Raw genomic sequence first — 22,486 nt, 5'->3', positions numbered from 1 at the left:
GGCCTCCTCAACAATGTGCTGGATAGTTTGACGATCTGCTCCACAGTCACAGGTCGGAGAGTCATATTTTCCCCACTTATACATAAAATCTGCACAGACGCCAAAGTTTGTTCTGATACGATTTAGAGTAACCCATGTTTTCCTTGGTAGATTGAAGCCTGGTGGAGGGTTTTGTAAATTAGGGAACATTTGGGGATCACCTTCTACTACATTGACCCAAAGTTCTCGCCATTTCTCCTCTAAATTGAAGTCTTGTTCATGCAAGGTGATTGCAGTTCGGATGGGTGGGTGTCTTGATTTCAATCGTTGTATTGTAGCATCTCTGATATTTTGGTGTATTGGAAGTTTTTCATTATTCCCTACTTTAATGTATTCTTTAAGTAGGAGCTTTTGTCTTCTTAGATTTGCGGGTGCTATATGACCCAGCACAGGTAACCAGTGAACAGGTGTAGGTCTAATAGCACCAGATATTATACGCAAAGAGTTGTTCAGCTGAGTGTCAATTAAGTTTACATGACAGCTATTTAACCATGCTGGAGCACAGTATTCTGCAGCAGAGTACACCAGGGCAAGAGTAGATGTTCTCAAAACAGATGTTGCCGAGCCCCAGGAGGATCCACAAAGTTTCTGAATAATATTATTACGTGCTTTCAGTTTCTGTGCCAAATTATCCAGATGGGATTTAAAAGTTAGACTTCTATCAAGGGTTACACCTAAATACTTAGGATTGAAATTGTGTTTAACAGATTGGCCTTCAAATTGTACTTTAAGTTCAGTCTTGGCACTTGCATTGTGTAAATGAAAGCAACAAACTTCCGTTTTTGATGGGTTAGGTTTTAATCTCCATTGTCGGAAGTACTTTCCCATTACACTAAGATCTTTTGTAAGAACATCCTCTGCTTCCTCCATTGGTTTGCTTACCATAGCAAGTGCCCAGTCATCGGCATATCCAAATTTCCGTGACACTGTTTTAGGAATATCAGCTAGGTACAGGGCAAACAGGAGAGGTGCCAGCACTGATCCCTGGGCCAGTCCATTGTTTAGAGATTTCTTACAACTGGTTGAATCGCCCATAATAAGATGAAAAGTTCGATTTGCAATCGTATTGTTCAAGAGGTACATCATTTTCTTACATGGAATCACCTTGAAAAATGTATATAAAAGTCCTTCCCTCCACACAGTATCATATGCAGCAGAGAGATCGATAAACGCCACTGAAACTTTCTTGTTCTTCTGTAATTCAGCTTCAATGAGAGTTGTCAAAGCTAAGACTTGGTCACTACAGTTACAAACACATAAAAACACATTATAAATGAACACATACAGTTAATAAACATTGCCATAACACTTACCTGTCCCCGCGATGCGTCCTGCACTCTGTCTCCCGCCGCTTTTCCTTCCGATAATCGCTGCATCCTCCCGGTAACCAGCACTGATGATAGGACCTATCGTGATGTCAAAATAGCATGTGACCAGTCACGTGTCTATTATCTCATTGGCTACAGACTGGTCACATGGCTAGACGTCATGCTAGGACCTGTTAGTGCATCTCTCCAGTACGCGGTGATCGTTTGTGCATCCCTGTATATTGGCGAGATGCTCTGGAACACGGTCGGCTTCCCCGATCTGCTTCCCCGTTCCGTTATTCATCGGCTGCCACAGCCGGTCAATAACGGAGATCCCCATTTCTATAGCAATGCGCCTGTCAGCAGTGACGTCACCGCTTACAGCCAGCAGCCTCAGCTCACTCACGGAGTTAAAAGACTGCACGGGGAGCAGCAGCGTCTTCCTCCCATGCAGTGCTGCTGATGTAGCAGAGCTGCATGGGTTGAAGGAGAAAAAAGACAGAAAACCATGGATTGTGGAGGGCTGACAGGGAGTGATAAACATGGAGTCTCTAAGTGTGTCTGTGTATTGATTTCTATTAAAGTATTTTTTCTCTGTGTGGTGTCTTTTTTTTAACTCTTTATTGGAGATTCTTAAAGGCCGGGTCAAACTTGCCTGACATTAAGAATCTCTGGCTTAATACTAGCTAGTAAAACAAAGCTAGTATTAACTCATTATTACCCAGCAAGCCACCCATCACTAGGGCAGCTGGAAGAGTTGGATACAGCGCCAGATGATGGCGCTTCTATGAAAGCGCCAATTTCTGGGACGGCTGCGGACTGCAATTCGCAGCAGAGGGGCCCAGAAAGCTCAGGCCAACCTGTGCTGCGGATTCTAATCCCCAGCTGCCTAGTTGTACCTGGCTGGACAGAAAAATGGGGCAAAGCTCATGTCGATTTTTTTTTAATTACTTCATGAAATTTATGAAATAATTAAAAAAAAGACTTCCCTATTTTTTTTGTTCCCAGCCGGGTACAAATAGGCAGCTGGGGGTTGGGGGCAGCCGTACCTGCCTACTGTACCTGGCGAAGCCCACGTCATTTTTTGGGTGGGCAAAAAACTCCTGCATACAGTCCTGGATGGAGTATGCTGAGCCTTGTAGTTCTGCAGCTGCTGTCTGCTCTCCTCCATACAGACAGCAGCTGCAGAACTACAAGGCTCAGCATACTCCATCCAGGACTGTATGCAGGAGTCCCCCCCCAAAAAAAAAAAATATCTGGGATTCGCCATGTTTTTGTATGCTAGCCAGGTACAGCAGGCAGCTACGTGCTGCCCCCAAAAGAGAGAGAAAGAGAGAGAGATGAGAGAGAAGAGAGAGAGGAGAGAGTAGAGAGAGACAAGAGGAGAGAAGAGGAGAGAAGAGAGAGAAGAGAGAGAAGAGAGAGCGAGAGAGGGAAAAAGGAGAAAAAGAGAGACTGAGAAAAAGAGAGAGAGAGAAAAAGAGAGAAAAAGAGAGAGAGGAGAGAGAGGGAGGGAGAGAGAGAGAGAGAGAAGAGAGAGGGAGAAGAGTGAGAGAAGAGAGAGAGGAGATAGAGAGAGGGAAAAAGAGAAAAAGAGAGCCTGAGAAAAAGAGAGATAGAGAGAAAGAGAGAAAAAGGGAGAGAGAGAGAAAGAGAGAGAAAGAGAGAGGGAGAGAGAGGGAGAGAGAGAAGAGAGAGGAGAGAGAGAGAAGAGAGAGAGGAGAGAGCAATGCAGCCTCATTCCGTGAACTGCTCCGATTTTAGAGGTGTGTCCCGCGGCTCACAGCTGATGTTCTGCTCCTCCCCTCAGTGCATAATTAAATTAAATTATAATTATAAATATCTAATAATTATAATTTAAATTAAATTAAAAAAAAATAATTAAATTCTTTACCAGGAACGGGATTAGAACTCGCAACCTAATACTTCTGAGGCGAGCACTCTATCCACTGAGCTACTGACTCTATTGGTAAAGATAGGCACATTTGGTAATCTTGAAGCCTGCATTGCTGAAGTCTCTGCTGACTGCGCGATTCACTTCATTGCTACGTGGAGCTGATACAACGCAATGGTATTCTACAGTGCTGCTGCATCTTCAGGGAGCAGAGCTGACAGTGTCATGTGGATTACGTCGGACCTGGAGGGGTATTTGGGGATTAATAAAGGGGTGAAACAGGGTGTTTTTTTGTCTTCTATTCCAAATAAAGGATTTTCGCTGTGTGTTGATTTACTTTCACTTTCAGTTTAATCATGGACGGTATCTCGGGGATAACTCATTATTACCTCGATTGCCACCGCACCAGGGCAATTCGGGATGAGCTGGGTAGAGTCCCCCGGGACTGTTGCATCTAATGGATGCAGCTATTCCGGGCAGCTGCAGGGTGATATTGTTAGGGTGGTGGGCTCCCGATAATGTGGTGCTCTCCATCCTGACAATACCAGCCTCCAGCCGTGTGGCTTTATCCTGGCTGGTATCAAATATGGTGGGAACCGTTTTTTTTTATTATTATTATTTATTTATTTATTTTACTGCACGATATAGACCCGCCCGCCAGCGGCTGTGATTGGTTGCAGTGAGACAGCTGTCACTCAGCTTGGGGACGTGTCTGACTGCAACCAATCATGGGTGCCGGTGGGCGGGGAATGTACGGAATAACTAATTGACTAATGAAGCGGCAGCCATTTTCTAAAGATGAAAAGACACCGCAGATTTGTGACAGACGTGGAGCAAGGCGCCCGTGATCGGTGAGTAGGAAAGGGAGAGGAATTGTGCTGGGGACGCAGGACGCTTGCAGATACGCAACGTGCGCACATAGCCTTACTGTGAAAAGCCACGTTTATGGTGATCAAACATTTCTCGAACCTAACTCAAACTGTCAAGCTTTTAGCAAAAAGCTCGAGTTCGATCTCGAGCACCCCCCAAAATCACTCGAACATGAAATTGGCGAACCTCGAACATCGCTCAACTCTAATAGTGAGCATTTTGAACACACAGTTACTTCACAGAATTTGATAACCGTTGGTCGTCATATTGAACATTTTCATTTTTTTCACAAAAATGTTGATCTAGCACTACATTTTGCGCTTTTACAAGAGGTAATACCAAAAAGTGGACCCCACAGTTTGTTACCCATTTTCTTATGAGCACGCTGATACCCTACATGTGGTCAAAAAGTTCTGTTTAGACAAATGGGAGGAAACGTAACATAAGAAGCAATATTTGAATTTTGAATAAGGAGCAATATTTGAATTTTGGAAAACAAATTTGGTTGACGTAGCTTGCGCACACCATGTCACATTTGCAGGGTCCCTAAAGTATCAAAACAGCAGAAACCCCCCACAAGTGACCCCATTTTGTAAAATAAACCCCTCAAGGATTTTATTGACGGGTATAGTGAGCATTCTCAATCCACAATTACTTCACAAAATTTGATAACCTTTCATATTGAAAATGTTCATTTTAGCACCAAATTTCTCATTTTTACAAGAGGTAACATCAAAAAGTGGATCCCACAGTTTGCTACCCAATTTCTTATGCGGACGGGGATACCCCACATGTGGTCAAAAAGTTCTGTTTGGACAAACCGGAAGGTTTGAAACAAAAGCAGCAATATTTGAATCTTGGAAAACAAATAGATTGCAGGCACCATGTCACATTTGCAGGGCCCCTAAGGCACCAAAACATCCAAAATCCCCACAAGTGACCCCATTTTGGAATTTAGACCCATCAAGGAATTTATTTAGGGATGTGTTTTACATTTTGAAACCATAGGTGCTGGACAGAACTTTTTTAAATGTGGCTTTGAAAATTATAGTTAAATTTTTTTCCACTAAAATTGTTATTTTAGCCCAAAATTTGTAATTTTGACAATGGATAATAGAAGAAAAAGGACCCCATAATTTGTTACGCGATTTCTCCTGAACACAGAATAACCCCATACATGGTCAAAAAATAATGTTTGGGCACATGGCGAGGTTCAGAAAGTTAACAGCACTATTTGATTTTTGACAATGTGTTGCAGTAGCCGAGCCCATTTGGCAAACTAAACCCTATAATGAATTCATCTATTTGTGTGATCAGTATTTTTAACCCACAAATTACACAGATTTTTATTATATTGGGCGAAAAACAAAAAATGCTGGGTTTTTCCACTAAAATTTTATTTTAGCCTCAAGATTTTAATTCACACTAAGGGTAACAGGAGAAAATGGACAGGAACATTTGTTATGCAATTTTTCCTGAATGTGGCAGTACCTCATGTGTGGTTGTACACTACTGTTTGCGTACACGGCAGGGATCGGATGGGTAGAAGAGTAACTTGGTATTCAGCTCTCAGATTCCATTTGAATAGAATTGTGGCCTCTATTAGCCGAGCCCCTGAGGTACCAGATCAGCCAAAACCCCACAAGTGACCCCATATTGGTGATATAACTGCGTAAGGAATTCATCTAGTGGTGTAGTGAGTATTTTTAACATACAGGTGCCTCATAGAATCGTTTTGCACTGGGATGTGGAAATATAACGTTTTAGTGGTAAAAATTTAATTATTTTATTGACTGCAAATTTTTCAGTTACACCGGGGTTAAAAGGTGAAAATGAACCCACAATTTATTGTGCAATTTCTCCCAAATGTGGTGATGCCCTATATTTCATCAGAAACTACTGTTTGGCCACACGTCGGAGTTGAGCAAGAAGGAATGATATTTGGCTTTTGGAGTACAGATTTTGCTAGACTAGTTTATAGGCTACATGAGCAGAGCCCATAAGGTGCCAGAACAGCAGAAAACCCCCAAAGTGATCCCCATTGTAGAAATTGCACCTCTCAAATAATTTATCTGTGGCTGCAGTGACAATTTTGTAGCAGCCACGCCACACTTTTTTCAGGAGAATTACAAATATGCCAGTTTAGTTACCATACATTGTGCCCCCTTATATTGTAGCATCCCCATACACTTTCCACCATATATTGTAGCGCCTCTGTACATTGTGCCCCCAAATATTGTAGCGTAACTTCCCATACATTGTGCCCCCCCATATTGTAGCATCCCCATACATTGTGCAGCCATATATTGTAGCGCCCCCATACATTGTGCCCCCATATATTGTAGCACCCTTATATATTGTCCCGCCATATATTGTAGTGACTTACCTTTCATTAATTCCTGCTGGTTGTCAGTTATATTATTTTTTGCAATATATTTTTGCATGTCTTATAATGCATCTCTTATAATGTCATCAAAAACTTTGCACGCCACTGATCTTAGACTTACCGGACGGTAGTTGCCTGGATACACCTTCTTACCTTTCTTAAACAGGTTGTCCACTACTTTAACATTGATGGCTTATCCTTAAGGGCACTTTGCACGCTGCGACATCGCTAGCCGATTGTAGTGATGCCGAGCGCGATAGTCCCCGCCCCCGTCGCACATGCGATATCTTGTGATATCTGCCGTAGCGAACATTATCGCTACGGCAGCTTCACACGCACTTACCTGCCCTGCGACGTCGCTCTGGCCGGCGACCCGCCTCCTTCCTAAGGGGGCGGGTCGTGCGGCATCACAGTGATGTCACACGGCAGGCGGCCAATAGAAGCGAAGGGGTGGAGATGAGCATGAGGTAACATCTCCTTATCTGCCTCCGCATAGTCGGTGGAGGCAGGTAAGGAGATGTTCCTCGCTCCTGTGGCTTCATACACAGCGATGTGTGCTGCCACAGGAACGAGGAACAACATCGTACCTGTCGCTGCAGCGAAATTATGGAAATGACCAACACTACACAGATCACCGATTTACGATGCTTTTGTGATCGTTTATCGGTGCTTCTAGGCTTTACACGTTGCGACGTCGTTACCGGTGTCGGATGTGCGTCACTTTCGATTTGACCCCGACGAGATCGCAGTAGCGATGTCGCAACGTGCAAAGTACACCTTAGGATAATCCTTAGGTCATCAATATCTGATCAGCCGGGGTCTAACACTTGGCATCCTGCCAATCAGCTGTTCAAAGCAGGGCTGTGGAGTCGGTAAGCCAAACCTTCGACTCCGACTCCGACTCCGACTCCTCAAATTCTCTTGCACCGACTCCGACTCCGGCTCCGACTCCGACTCCGGCTCCGACTCCGACTCCTACATATATTGCTTATAGTTAGGTGAAAAATTTATTGCAGTACATGAATATGTGTATGTGAACATCAGACATTTAATAATTTTTATGATACAATAATCAAGATATTTGGATAGAACATAAAATATATTTATTGGAATACAACTTTAGAACACAAAAAACTGTAATAAATTGTAAATATGTAATACACTATGTAATATACAGTAGATTACATATATATCTTGTGTGTGTGTATATACACTGTATATATATATATATTATATATATTACATATTTACAATTTATTAGTTTTTTTGTGTTCTAAAGTTGTATTCCAATAAATATTTTATGTTCTATCCAAATATCTTGATTATTGTATCATAAAAACAATTAAATGTCTGATGTTCACATTGTACTACAATAAATTTTTCACTTAAATATAAGCATTATACTAAATGTTGTTATTTAGTAAAATATTCAGCACATTCTGCATTGCACTCCTGTCCCCAATTTATTATATATTTTAGGAGTCGGAGTCGGTGCATTTTATACCGACTCCGACTCCGACTCCGACTCCACCAAAATGAGCTCCGACTCCACGACTCCGACTCCGACTCCACAGCCCTGGTTCAAAGTGCTGGTGGTGGCAGCAGGTGAGCGTAAATGCCCAGTTCGGGAGCTGTCCTGTCTTCTGATAACTATCAGAAGCTCTGGAGTTGAGCATTTTCTGCTACCGCCGCTAGCACCAATAACAGCTGATAAGCGGCGGTGTTGGGTATCGGACCCAAGCCAATCAGATATTGATGACCCATCCTAAGGATCTATGTTTAAATAGTAGACAGCCTCTTTAAATATCAGTATAACTTCAGCCATCCTCCAATCTTGTGGCATCAACCCTGTCACAAGAGAGTCTAAAAAGATGAGATACAGTGCTCTGTCAATTACTGAGCTCAATTCCCTCAATATCCATGGATGAATGCTACCTGGCCAGGGGAATTTATCAATTTTTAATTTGTTTAGATGCAGACATACTTCTTCTTATGTTAAATTAGTTATATCAGGTGGATAACTTTGATATTACCAAGGTGACACACAAGAAACATCTCATGATGGGTAAAACCAGTGAGCTATATCAAGACCTTCACAACCTTATTGTTGCCAAACATACTGATGGCATTGGTTACAGAAGAATTTCTAAACTAATGGAGGTTTCAGTGAGCATTGTTGTGAACACAACCCGGAAGTGAAAAAAACATAATTTCGCCATAAATGGGCCACACCCAGGTGCTCCCTGTGGGATTTTATTCAGAAGAGTGAAAAGAATTATCAGAAAGATGTTCAAGAGCCAAAAACCACCTATGGATAGCTATATTGGGAGAATATACTCTGGTCAGATGAGACCAAAATTGAACTTTTTGGATGCCATAATACACAACATGTTGGAGATCAAAAAGTACTGCCTATCACCCCACAGACACCATACCAACTGTGAAGTTTGGTGATGGAAACATTATGGTTATGGGCAGTTTTTTTTGCAGAGGACCCTAACAAACTTCATATAATTGAAGGAAGGATGAATAGACAAATTTACCAAGACATTCTTGATAAAAATCTGCTTCTATCTATCAGAATGATGAAGATGAAACAATGGTGGACTTTTCAGCAAGTCAATGATTTCAAACACACAGCCAAGGAAACTCTCAATTTGTTTCAGAGAAGGAAGATAAAGCTTTAAGAATATTCAAGCCAATCATCTCATCTGAATCCAATAGAAAATTTATGGAAGTAACTAAAGCTCAGAGCTCATAAAAGAAGCCCACAAGACTTCTAGGTTGTGAAGAGTGTTAGTGTGGAAGAATGGGCCAAAATCACACCTGAGTAACCACTAGTTTCTCCATACAGGAGGTGTCTTGAAGTTGTCATCACCAACAAAGACTTCTGTATGAAGTATTAAATGAATCTGTAATGCCCCTGAGACCATCAGGGTGCTACAATGCTCTGCATCCCCACCAGGATGCAGGGCCTACCCTCTTAAGGACCCAGAACCCCAGTGCCAGTACCAAGAAAAATCCTGGTAATCCCCAACAATCCCCCATACAATGGTACCCAGCTAGGGTGAGACCAATGGATACCCGCCTAGAGATAGAGCCACTCTAGTCCACTAGTTGACCAGGTGGGAGGGGCAGACTGTGGAGAGTAGTCGGGAAGACAATGACAGTGACTGTTGAAAGTGTCAGACCGCAGGAGTGTAAAGGTGGAAGTGAAGTGACGTCCTGACTTGGGTTGAAGGTCACCTGGTACCCAGGAGAAGTAGTTGCCGGTGGAGTACAGTGTAGTACTCCCGGAACTACGCACCGACGGGGTACAGGACCCTAGGACAGGAAAGAGCTTTAAGCCGACCTGTTAACACCTGCACAGCAAAGGGCACTATCTAGGACCTTGCTGACCCTAAAGAATCTGAAGACTCAGTAGCAAAGGGAGAAACGGGGACAGGACCAGAGACTCCAACCCCACAGGCTTCACGCTACTGTCAGGAGGACAGAAGTGGACAAACCACAGAACGGGGACCCCCAGTTGTAACATACCACGCGGACCCACTTACCAGAGACAGGTGCAGGGGAAGAAGGTACCAGAGAACCAGACTGGCACTGGGACGAAGGGGACCTGAAGGCGAAACCAGCCGGCCTCGGGCAACCAGTTAACATTTGCAGAAAGTCAGTAAACCAGTTGCACTGAACATCTGTCTGGACTCCTTCTTCCGACGCCCACTGCACCATACACCCGCTGGGGCAAAACCCTACTTGCGGAGGAACTACCATACTACCTGCCAATATCATCAGCCCCAGTAGAGACATCATCCTGCAGCGGCGGCTCCCTACACTTAGCTGCAACACCGCAAGTGGCGTCACAAGTGAACATTATCTTATTCTCTCCTGTAAGTATCCCCATTACAATAAGGGCCCAGGGCACGGAACCAGGTAATGGCCACCACCGTGCCATTCCCAATAGAGACACTGCCCGGAACCGAGTACCCCGTATTCCTGGGCGCAACAAATCTCAGTAAAGTGTGTTCAATACTTTTTTTTCCTGTGTCGCTTCTTATTATTACACATCACTAAGTTTATGGACATCTATGGTCTAACTTCCTTGCCTGTGTGGATTGGATGGGTTGTTACCAACATCTGGTGAGAAAATCATGTAAATTGCACCTTTAGAAATATATTTACTTAGAAAGTTGGGGATGTGTTCAATATTTTTTTCACCTGCTGTGTGTATAGTTTAGTTTTAATTTATTATGATGTTAGTATGATCATGTTGGGCATCTGCCTGTTACATTATGGCAAAAAAATCATGTTCTTTATATATTGGACCACTCGAGTACCCTGATTCTTTTTGAGTGCAGTGTATCGACATTATTACATTATATATTTATAATGAAGATTTCTAGAGAACACCTCCAGACTGCTGTTATAGGGGGGATCAAGACTGCACCTCCAGACTGCTGTTATAGGGGGTATCAAGACAATATATCCAGACTGCTGTTATAGGGGGGATCAAGACTATATATCCAGACTGCTGTTATAGGGGGGATCAAGACTATATATCCAGACTGCTGTTATAGGGGGCTCCAGACTAGACCACCAGACTGCTGTTATAGGGGGGATCAAGACTATATATCCAGACTGCTGTTATAGGGGGATCAAGACTATATATCCAGACTGCTGTTATAGGGGGCTCCAGACTACACCTCCAGACTGCTGTTATAGGGGGCTCCAGACTACACCTCCAGACTGCTGTTTTAGGGGGATCAAGACTATATATCCAGACTGCTATTATAGGGGGCTCCAGACTACACCTCCAGACTGCTGTTATAGGGGGATCAAGACTATATATCCAGACTGCTGTTATAGGGGGATCAAGACTATATATCCAGACTGCTGTTATAGGGGGCTCCAGACTAGACCACCAGACTGCTGTTATAGGGGGGATCAAGACTATATATCCAGACTGCTGTTATAGGGGGGATCAAGACTATATATCTAGACTGCTGTTATAGGGGGCTCCAGACTACACCACCAGACTGCTGTTATAGGGGGGATCAAGACTATATATCCAGACTGCTGTTATAGGGGGGATCAAGACTATATATCCAGACTGCTGTTATAGGGGGCTCCAGACTACACCACCAGACTGCTGTTATAGGGGGCTCCAGACTACACCTCCACACTGCTGTTATAGGGGGTCTCCAGACTACACCTCCAGACTGCTGTTATAGGGGGATCAAGACTATATATCCAGACTGCTGTTATAGGGGGCTCCAGACTACAACTCCACACTGCTGTTATAGGGGGGATCAAGACTTTATATCCAGACTGCTGTTATAGGGGGCTCCAGACTGCACATCTATACTGATGTTATAGGGGACTCTAGGGGACTCCAGACTACACATTCAGACTGCTGTTATAGGGGGGATCAAGACTATATATCCAGACTGCTGTTATAGGGGGCTTCAGACAGTGTGGCGCCCTAGGACCTGGTCGCCACAACGGCATTGCCCTCCTGAGGGTTAATGCTGAGCCTGGAGGTAATGGGGAAATCTACTGGCCAGTAAGTTAACATCCACCGCAGTTTCTCCCTCAGGCCAGTAGGGGGAGCTCTGAACCTGAAGTTTCAGGGAGCTTCCTTAAGCCTGACCTGGGGGAGGAGTTAGTTAGTCTGTAGGGAGCAGTAGAAGTGAACAGACGCAGAGTGAGCTGTCCTGTGAATCTGGGGCCTAGAGCTGGAGCAGTTTGGCCCAGAGAAGCAGGAGTAGCTGAGAGGCAGCGGAGAGACTCGGACATCGGAGTCTGTGGTTGCCAGGGTATAAAATCCGTCCCTGGTAGCCGAATCCGAAGGGCAGGAGAGCTGCAAGCCCCTGGCCCAGACACATCCAAGGTACAGCTGCAGCCTCAGGGCCCGGTGTGGACCCCAGCGGGGAAGCACCAGAGAGTGGGCCTGCGCAGCCACCTACAGAGGGAAGGGACGTGCCATTGGTCCCAGCAGCGAAGAGGGCCATTGCTGGATTCAGAGAAGCAGGGTCCTATCATCACCAAGAAAGGTACAGGAGTAGGCCTCATACTCAGCTGGCCAGAAAGATCACCCCAAGTACTTCCAGGCCGACCGGATCCCCATCACCACCTGTAACGGTCTCCCAGGACTGGACTGTTCCCAGAGTAAAAGAGGAAAAGGTAAAGAGACTGTTGTTTGTGCCTGGTTCTTTCCTCGCCTGTCGGCCCTGCACCGTGTTAGTCACACAGCACCATAGACTTTCACAAGCACCAACTGTGCCCCGGGCATTGCTCCACCTGTGGGGAGCAGTACTACCATAGCTGCTATATCATCATCCCGGAGGCCTCACACAGCAGCGGCGGCTTAATAGCCGCAGACCACAGGTGGCGTCACGAACACAACCATTAACAAGCAAGCCACATATTCAACTGACACCCACCAGGGCCACGGAGCCGGGCCCAGCCACCACTGACTACCACCGGACTAGTCCGGCCCGGCACCGGGTGTCCCATAGCCCTGGGGTGGGCGAGTCAACTTTTGGCGTCACGAACAGGATTTCGTGCCCGGTCCCACCGGGTACTGTGCGCCTGCCGGAATTGTGCTTAAAAGACTGTGTACTGGCTGCAGACCACCGCCGCCATTAGCCTCGCCGAGCGCAGGAAGAAGGGGGGCGTACCTGACAAAGAGCGCGAAGGGAGCGCGCCATCAGAGCAGAGCGCTGTTAACCCCGCGCGACCCGGAAGAAAATTTGAAAAGTGAACGGAGCCTGGTAAGGTTCACTAAGGGGGAGGAAGATGTCCGACTCAGAGGGAGGGCAGGTGGATGCCGTAGCCCGAGACGCCGCAGCACCAGCAGAAGCAATCCCAGTCGCCGTCGCCCCGGCCCCCACTGTAGCGCCGGTAATGCCGATCACCATGCCATACATACCGGGAGCAGAATGGCTGCCGCAATACTCCGGGGAGTCCCATACCTTGAGTGACTTCAGAGAAAGCCTGCACAGCTTATTCCGGGTGTATCCGCTGACTGAGAGCCAGAAGGTGGGCATATTAATGGGACAGCTAGCCGGCGCAGCCCAGCGTGAAGCGAAGTCATGGCCTGATACAGATAAAGGGACAGCAGCCCAGATACTGGCCAAGCTAAAGAGTACGTTTGACACCCGCACCGCAGCAGAGATAAAGATGAGATTCTTTGGGTGCAAGCAGCGGGCCACAGACAGCATAAGGGACTATGCCCTAAACCTGCAAGAGGCCCTGAAAGCAGTTAAACAGGTGGACCCAGAGAGTGTACGTGAAGAAGACAAACTCCTAACTGAGCAGTTCATAGAGGGGCTCCTGTCAGATGCCCACAGGACCCAGCTGCGTATCCTGGTCCTGCAGAACCCTGCTCTGGACTTTGCCAAGTTTAAGGACCAGGCCATCAGGGTATTGAGAGAATCTACGCCGAATGACCCAGTACCCCTCCGGCCTCTTGCTATCACGTACCCCGGGGTGGTGCCTGCAACACGAGCCACTGCAGGGGCTGAGGCGCAGTCCCTGGATAAGGATCCCACTGCGGAGCTCAGACAACAGGTCCAGGAGCTGACCAAGACTGTGGCTGCCCTTGCCAAGACCGTGCAGTCTCTACAAATGACCCCCTCGCCTGCGAAAATCGAGTTGGCCTCCAGCCCAGAGGACGTCCCATGGATGCGACAGAGAAGGATTCCGCCGACCCGAGGCAGAGACACAGACCGGTATGATTCAACAGGACAACCGATCTGCCGCAACTGCAACCAGGCGGGCCACATTGCACGACGCTGTCCTTTAAATGGGCCGAGCCTGGGGCCAGGAGCCGACCCCCAGGTGTAAGGAAGCCCGGCTCAACCCCCAGCCGCAGCAAGTATGTGGGAGGACGACCGGTCCTTCCTATTGTGCTGGATGGGATCCCTTTGAATGCCCTCCTGGATACGGGGTCCCAGGTAACAACCATCCCCCACAAACTGTACAAAAGATATTGGGCCGATTCAGACATTGACCATGGCCCAGATGATGATTTAACAATTGTGGCCAGTAATGGTCAGCCCTTACCTCAGATTGGGTACAAAGAAGTAACCATTAAAGTGGGGCGGGTGGAATTGCCATGTCAGGGGATGATAATTGTAGATATTGATCGCAAAGAATCTGACCCACTGCTAACTCTTGGTACAAATGTGATAGAAAATTGTATTGCCGAAGTGATAATTTTGTTACAACAGGCGTCTGAAACTGCCAGCTCCGGGCAGCAGCGTGTCCTACAGAGGGAGATCAGAGCCCTGATGAGGAGGCAGCAGGTAGAGCTGGCCGGAGGAGAAATTGGCAGTGTGAGGGTAAGTGACCCCCTCCCCATTGTAATACCCCCAAGAAGTGAAATGTTGATATGGTGTCGGGCAGCAATAGGCCTCAAGGGTCAGGATTACCATGCCTTGGTAGAACCAATGTATTCAGACAGTAGGCCTGGAGTCCTGATAGCCAGAGGGGTAGCGGACGTCCGCAAGGGGAGAGTGCCCGTCCGTGTCCTGAATTGTGGGGAGGAGGAGGCCAAATTGCCCCGGTATACCACCGTGGCAAAATTGTACACTGTCAGCAACAATACCATTAAAGCAGTGGAACCCTTGATCCCGTCCGACCAGGCGGAAGACAATGGCTCCAAGGGGCAGCCGGAAGACTGGTGCCAAAAATTACATGTGGGCACCGACTCCACCCCCTCACACCAAAAGCATGGGGTTTACCGGGTGGTACAGGAGTACGAGCGGGTCTTCAGCAAACACCCCCTAGATTTTGGGCAGGTGAAAGGGGTTCAACATCAAATCCCCACGGGTGATCATCATCCCATTAAAGAAAGATACCGCCCTGTACCCCCCGCACAGTATCAGTGTGCCAAGGAAATGTTACGGGAAATGAAGGAGGCTGGGGTTATCAGAGATAGTTGTAGCCCCTGGGCAGCTCCACTAGTGCTCGTAAAGAAAAAAGATGGTACAATGAGAATGTGTGTAGATTACAGGCAAATTAACCGCATTACACATAAAGATGCCTATCCACTACCCAGAATAGAGGAGTCACTAACAGCCTTAAAGTCAGCTAACTATTTCTCCACCTTGGATCTCACCAGTGGGTATTGGCAGGTTCCCGTGGCAGAGGCGGACAAGGAGAAGACTGCATTCACGACACCAATGGGTCTCTGTGAGTTCAATTGTATGCCATTCGGGCTCTGCAACGCCCCAGGGACATTCCAAAGGTTGATGGAGTGCTGCTTGGGCCACCACAACTTCGAAACCGTGCTGCTGTACCTGGATGACGTAATAGTCTACTCCAAGACTTATGAGGACCACCTGAAGCACTTAGCAGAAGTGTTTGAGTCCTTGTCGAAATATGGCCTGAAGATCAAGCCGTCCAAATGTCACCTCTTGAAGCCAAAGGTACAGTACCTGGGTCATGTGGTCAGCGCAGAAGGCGTGGCACCTGATCCGGAGAAAGTCACGGTAATCAAGGACTGGCCAAGACCCACCACGGTGAAGGAGGTGCGGCAGTTCCTTGGACTGGTGGGCTACTACCGAAGGTTCATTGATGGGTTCACCAAGATAGCAGCGCCCCTTCAAGATCTCCTGGTGGGCCAGCCGAAGCAGGCTAAGAAGCAGAGCCCTCCATTTGAATGGAGCAGCCAACTGGAAACATCCTTTGTCCGGCTGAAAGGGGCTCTCACAGGAGAAGAAATTCTGGCCTACCCTGACTACAGCCAACTGTTTATACTGTACACAGACGCCAGCAACGTGGGACTGGGAGCAGTTCTGTCCCAGGTACAGGGAGGCAGAGAGAGGGTAATAGCGTACGCCAGTAGGAAGCTTCGGCCCACGGAAAGGAATCCAGAAAACTACAGTTCCTTCAAGCTGGAGTTCCTCGCTATTGTGTGGGCAGTGACTGAACGCTTCAAGCACTATCTGGCATCGGCCAAGTTTACCATCTTCACGGACAACAATCCGTTGACACACCTGGCAACAGCCAAGTTAGGTGCGATGGAACAGCGATGGATGGCCCGGCTGTCTAACTTTGACTTTACCATCAAGTATCGGGCTGGCAAGAAGAATAACAATGCTGATGCGCTGTCCAGAATGCCTCACTTACCCGAGTCTGGAGAAGACCTGGATGAACTCGAAGAGATAGAGTTACCGGCTTTCCATCACCAGGGTGTTTCACAGTGTGAGCATGCTGTGGGAGTGAAGCGCTTAAACCAGCACGAGGTCTCGGTCAATCCATTACTCCACCATAATTGGGAAGAAACACAGAATGGTGACCCGGCCGTGCGATTGGTCAAAGAGAAGCTAGCGCAAGCTGAGACCCATCTTGGCCCAGACGCTCCAGAGGAAGCCCAGCAGCTGTGGAAGGAGAGGGGACGACTGTTCACCTACCAGGGCAAGCTCTGCAAGAGATATGTCAACTATCGAACAAATGAACTTGTCTGGCAGATAGTGGTTCCGCAGAGGGATGCTCCAATGGTCCTAGCAGCGTATCATGATAACGCAGGACACTTCGGGTGGAAGAAGTTGGAGGCCTTACTCCGTGATCGGTTCTACTGGGTGCACATGAGAAAGATGATCGAGAAATGGTGCCGAGACTGTGGCCCGTGTAACTTGAGGCGGAAGGATGATGCCAGCCAAAGGTCTCCCCTACAGCCAATTGTCACGAAGCAGCCCCTGGAGTTGGTGGCCCTGGACCACGTGAAGTTAACACCAAGCCGGTCAGGCTATGTGTACGCCCTCACCATTGTGGACCATTACTCTCGTTTCCTGGTAGTAGTGCCTGTGAAGGACCAGACAGCCAGGACGGCAGCTAGAGCGTTCCAGGCATCCTTTTGTCGACCGCACGGCTATCCGGAAAGGGTACTGACGGATCAGGGTCCTGCATTCGAGGCTGAAGTGTTCCAAGAGTTCTGTAACATGTACGGTTGTAAGAAAATTCGAACCACACCGTACCACCCCCAGACCAATGGACTGTGCGAGAAAATGAACCATGTGGTTATTGATATGCTGAAGACCCTACCGCTGGAAGAGAGGAACCAATGGCCAGAAAAGTTGCCAGATCTGGTAGACCTGTACAACCACATCCCTGTGAATTCGACCAACTGCAGCCCCGCTTACCTGATGCGAGCCAGACCAGGCAAGTTGCCTGTAGACTTTGAGATGGGGACTGTGTCGCCTGAGGCGGTTCAAGAAATAGAGGATTGGGATGCAGAACGGCAGCAGCGGTACCGTAAGGTCCAGGAGTGCGTGGAAAGGAGCCTGTCTCAAGCAAGAACGAGACAAGAACAGCATTACAATCAAACAGCCCCAGCAACTCCCTTAGCACCTGGAGAACAAGTCCTCAAGAAGAAGCGGAAGACGCATAAGTTGGATGATCAGTGGGAAAACGAGCCCTACACCATTATCCCCTCCAACTTTGACAATAGTAAGGTATGCCTCATAAGCAAAGATGAAGGCAAGACCTGTCAAGCAATTTCCCGAGACCGCCTGAAAGCGTGCCCTGAACGGTGCCGAATCCAAAGAGAAATGGAAGGAGTACAAGGAAGTCCCCAAAGTCAAGAGAAAGAAGGGGAGATGATTCAAACTATCCTTGGAAAGTTCCCCAAAACTTGGACCCGAATCAACAATGCCATAGTGGTACCAGTTTTGACGTTTCCGCAGTTGGTCGAGCCAGAAACAGAAAAGGTTCCGGATCCACCTAAAGAATCGTCCGCTCCAGCACGAGATGACACGCCAGCAGTGGAACAGGAGGATCAACCCCCTGTCAGTGGTGAACCTGTCATACCCTTGGCGAATCTTAGACCACAAAGGCAACCATCACGCTTACCTATTGGGGTTAGGCCCACCTGTAGTGCTGAGATAGAAGACACACCACGTAGTCAGGGGCAAACACCAGAGCTACGTAGGTCCCAGCGCAGCACTCGGGGACAACCCCCTCTAAGGTATAGGGAGTCTACTGTATAAAGTAAAGAGTACTTATTAGAGTGTAAATAGTTATGCAAAATGTCTGTCATGTTGTGTACAAAATGTTTTCTTTTTCTTTGATTGTGAAAATGGACAATTGGGCCACTGGACTATGGGTGGCCAACACCTAAATTGTTCATAGTTAGCACCAGTGTGCTCAAACACCCCTGAAGAAAAACCCGTCCGGTGTGCATAGAGTGGGGTCATCAATGCTCTGACGCACGCCCAGAGCCTACGTTGGGGGTTTGATCGCGGCGGGTCCCCCATGGAGCAGTGTAATGGACACCCGGCAGGGAGCCACACTGGACTCTCATAGAAATGTTTAAGATTGTAACGTTAAAGAGAATGTGCCTCCCATATTGGGATGAAATGTATGACATGTTATGTTTTGTTTCTACAGTCCGGGAGTACTGAATTTAACTAAGGGGGAGTGTGGCGCCCTAGGACCTGGTCGCCACAACGGCATTGCCCTCCTGAGGGTTAATGCTGAGCCTGGAGGTAATGGGGAAATCTACTGGCCAGTAAGTTAACATCCACCGCAGTTTCTCCCTCAGGCCAGTAGGGGGAGCTCTGAACCTGAAGTTTCAGGGAGCTTCCTTAAGCCTGACCTGGGGGAGGAGTTAGTTAGTCTGTAGGGAGCAGTAGAAGTGAACAGACGCAGAGTGAGCTGTCCTGTGAATCTGGGGCCTAGAGCTGGAGCAGTTTGGCCCAGAGAAGCAGGAGTAGCTGAGAGGCAGCGGAGAGACTCGGACATCGGAGTCTGTGGTTGCCAGGGTATAAAATCCGTCCCTGGTAGCCGAATCCGAAGGGCAGGAGAGCTGCAAGCCCCTGGCCCAGACACATCCAAGGTACAGCTGCAGCCTCAGGGCCCGGTGTGGACCCCAGCGGGGAAGCACCAGAGAGTGGGCCTGCGCAGCCACCTACAGAGGGAAGGGACGTGCCATTGGTCCCAGCAGCGAAGAGGGCCATTGCTGGATTCAGAGAAGCAGGGTCCTATCATCACCAAGAAAGGTACAGGAGTAGGCCTCATACTCAGCTGGCCAGAAAGATCACCCCAAGTACTTCCAGGCCGACCGGATCCCCATCACCACCTGTAACGGTCTCCCAGGACTGGACTGTTCCCAGAGTAAAAGAGGAAAAGGTAAAGAGACTGTTGTTTGTGCCTGGTTCTTTCCTCGCCTGTCGGCCCTGCACCGTGTTAGTCACACAGCACCATAGACTTTCACAAGCACCAACTGTGCCCCGGGCATTGCTCCACCTGTGGGGAGCAGTACTACCATAGCTGCTATATCATCATCCCGGAGGCCTCACACAGCAGCGGCGGCTTAATAGCCGCAGACCACAGGTGGCGTCACGAACACAACCATTAACAAGCAAGCCACATATTCAACTGACACCCACCAGGGCCACGGAGCCGGGCCCAGCCACCACTGACTACCACCGGACTAGTCCGGCCCGGCACCGGGTGTCCCATAGCCCTGGGGTGGGCGAGTCAACTACACCTCCAGACTGCTGTTATAGGGGGGAGCAAGACTATATATCCAGACTGCTGTTATAGGGGGCTCCAGACTACACCACCAGACTGCTGTTATAGGGGGCTCCAGACTACACCTCCACACTTCTGTTATAGGGGGGATCAAGACTATATATCCAGACTGCTGTTATAGGGGGCTCCAGACTACACCACCAGACTGCTGTTATAGGGGGCTCCAGACTACACCTCCACACTGCTGTTATAGGGGGGATCAAGACTTTATATCCAGACTGCTGTTATAGGGGGCTCCAGACTACACATCTATACTGCTGTTATAGGGGACTCTAGGGGGCTCCAGACTACACATTCAGACTGCAGGTAAAAGAGGGGATCAAGACTATATCTCCAGACTGCTGTTAGGGGGGGGCTCGAGAATACACATCCACGCCGCCATTTCTATTACTATCTGCATAAATACAATCCAAAGAAAAAAATCTCAGACCCCTTGGTCATCCTTTCAATTCTCTGAATCCTCCGCAGGGGTCTTAGCTCTGTTCTTGGTTACAGCACTTGGCTGTACATACCTGTTTAGGTTTGGGGTGGGGGGGTTGACAGGATTATGAGAAGCGTACATTGCAGCAATTTCAGAATTCCTCCATGTTGTAGTGTAAAAACATCTGCTGCCTTCCCCACCTCCATATGTCTGCAGGGAAGGAGCCAGGATTTCTAAAGTCTTACAATTTTGGCAGCGTAACCTGGGAACGTGAACGTTGGTGGTGGGCCTGGGAAATCAGAAGTCTGCTCCTTCACTTGCAGTTGCTATAGTAACAGCCCCCCTGTGATCTAGGCCCCTCATCACAGTACGGCCTGTCAGGCCTTGGCCTGGGACTCGCCGGAGAACGACATGTGTTGTCATAACACCATACCACACTCGTGTTACAGGGGATGAAAATTGGCACAAAACCTCCCTAAAAATATAATAACAAAACAGTGAAAATAAGACATGAGCCAGCACAACAAGGCAAAGTTTGTTTTCTTGGCACCGAGTCGGCGCCATAATTGCCTCAAACAATTATGAAATGAGTCACGCTCAGCCAAACGCTCGGCCGCTGCCAACACGGGCTCCAAGTCGGAGAAGCGTTACAGGAAAGATGTCGCTGGGGAGCACCGTTTACAGATACGACGACTCTTCATCTTCTAGTGTAGGGTTACAAAACAAGAAGTCATTACTGGAACCTTTCACCTCCAAACGTCCAGGTCAAATGGAGAGGAAGCCATTAAAAAAAAGAATGGATGACACTAAAATCTTATCCACGCGCTGTTAAAAGAAACATGTGATGCAAAATTGACGTGGATTTTCTCCATTGAGTTCAATATACGACACAGGTGTATGGAGCGGGATCAGGATGTGGAAGGTGGCGGTCGTGTTATACAGCCAGCACCTGCCTTGAACTGCAGCAATCAGAGCTAGCTCTAATCGCTGCTGTTTAACTATTTAGATGCTGCTGTCATTTTCTGATAGCAACATGTAAATGAATTGAAACTGTGCTATGTGCTCCCATTGATTCCTCTGCAATGCAAACGCGGGGTGCCAATGGGTTACAATTACAAATGGGGACTTTGTGAAGGCTACCGTGGCCGCCATATTGTTGCTCAGTCTCTTATTTATTACTTTAACCGGAGTCACATTTGCGAGTGACTCGTGCAAGTCTCGCATTGCATCACTCGGCAGCCTCCAATTCTCCGGACACGAGCATCTCACCTGCATAGAAATACATGCAGCCAACCCAGGAGACAGGAGAGTGTGAAGCCAGGCAGAGTGATGGGATGTGAGACTCGCACAAGTCACTTGCAAGCGTGACTCCGGCTTATAATGCAATACTGAAGTATACAGAGCAAGCAATAAACTGATCGCTGGTTCAAGACAAGTACAGTTAGGTCCAGAAATATTTGGACAGTGACACAAGTTTTGTTATTTTAGCTGTTTACAAAAACATGTTCAGAAATACAATTATATATATAATATGGGCTGAAAGTGCACACTCCCAGCTGCAATATGAGAGTTTTCACATCCAAATCGGAGAAAGGGTTTAGGAATCATAGCTTTGTAATGCATAGCCTCCTCTTTTTCAAGGGACCAAAAGTAATTGGACAAGGGACTCTAAGGGCTGCAATTAACTCTGAAGGCGTCTCCCTCGTTAACCTGTAATCAATGAAGTAGTTAAAAGGTCTGGGGTTGATTACAGGTGTGTGGTTTTGCATTTGGAAGCTGTTGCTGTGACCAGACAACATGCAGTCTAAGGAACTCTCAATTGAGGTGATGCAGAACATCCTGAGGCTGAATAAAAAGAAAAAATCCATCAGAGAGATAGCAGACATGCTTGGAGTAGCAAAATCAACAGTCGGGTACATTCTGAGAAAAAAGGAATTGACTGGTGAGCTTGGGAACTCAAAAAGGCCTGGGCGTCCACGGATGACAACAGTGGTGGATGATCGCCGCATACTTTCTTTGGTGAAGAAGAA

This window comes from Anomaloglossus baeobatrachus, chromosome 6 (assembly GCF_048569485.1).
Source record: "Anomaloglossus baeobatrachus isolate aAnoBae1 chromosome 6, aAnoBae1.hap1, whole genome shotgun sequence".
NCBI lineage: Eukaryota > Metazoa > Chordata > Amphibia > Anura > Aromobatidae > Anomaloglossus > Anomaloglossus baeobatrachus.
The sequence above is the reverse complement of the archived record's forward strand: the minus strand, read 5'-3'. Positions refer to the sequence as shown.